At 32.2% G+C, this 849-nt stretch overlaps 1 protein-coding gene across 1 annotated transcript in view; it reads right to left on the bottom strand.

Annotated features, from left to right (window-relative positions):
* The window catches only part of GAS7 (growth arrest specific 7), a 104,850-nt gene that overhangs the window by 1,358 nt on the left and 102,643 nt on the right, over positions 1–849 (bottom strand). The gene's annotated exons all lie outside the window — the stretch shown is intronic.

Here is an 849-nt window from a genome sequence, read left to right as displayed (position 1 = left end):
CTGCAAAGGGCACTTTTTTGAGACAGGTTGCCAATAGCTTCAATGTGTTGTTCAAGCAGACTGAATGTATGCAGCTTATATAACTTGCCAATGCTTTTATTATTATTTATYAGGCTACAAAGGTTTAACCATGCAACCTTTGGCAGTTATGATATACTTTTCTGTTACAAAGAATTGATCAATCCATTTACTAGCACTAGTTCAAGAACATATCTGGCACTTTAAAAATATTTCTTTTACAGTTCTATGTGTATTAACCTACCTAACCAATAAAAGTTGTATATTTCTGTAATATATTAATAAACTGTAAATGTCTGATCCATTTAAAAATATCTACAGCTTTTAAAGGCTTTTTACTACAATGTGCATTTTGTTTATATAGCATTATACTGCAAYGGATTTCTTCAGCAGCCACTGGAAACACCAGAGACCACACATACATACATTGTGCCTTCCATAATTTAAAATAGATTAATTTCTTCTAGAACCTTTGTTGAAGACATTAAAGAGCTTGAAGTGATTTAAAATGTGTTTTACTTAGGTGTTAAAAACGTCAAAATGTATCTTGGTGAAATAGTTTACTTTTTAATTACATTTTAAAGAGTTTCATATGGTCAATAAATCACTTTTCTCTGCTCTTAACAGCAGTGCCTCTAGCTGCATTTTCTCCTCTTTATTTTTGCCGCTTTCAGTTTATAAAAATCAACTGTTATATTAGCAGGCTCTGTAGGCCTGTGGTCTGATAAAAACAACCATTGCATGGATTATTTCAGAAAACAAGTTTCTGTGAGGAAAATTAATCCACAAACACCAAAGGTTTATATCCAAAAAGGAGACAGAGGAGTCCTG

Source organism: Malurus melanocephalus, unplaced genomic scaffold (genome assembly GCF_030028575.1).
Source record: "Malurus melanocephalus ecotype Western Australia unplaced genomic scaffold, MMel_1.1 scaffold_215, whole genome shotgun sequence".
NCBI lineage: Eukaryota > Metazoa > Chordata > Aves > Passeriformes > Maluridae > Malurus > Malurus melanocephalus.
This window is presented reverse-complemented; position numbering and strand designations above follow the sequence as displayed.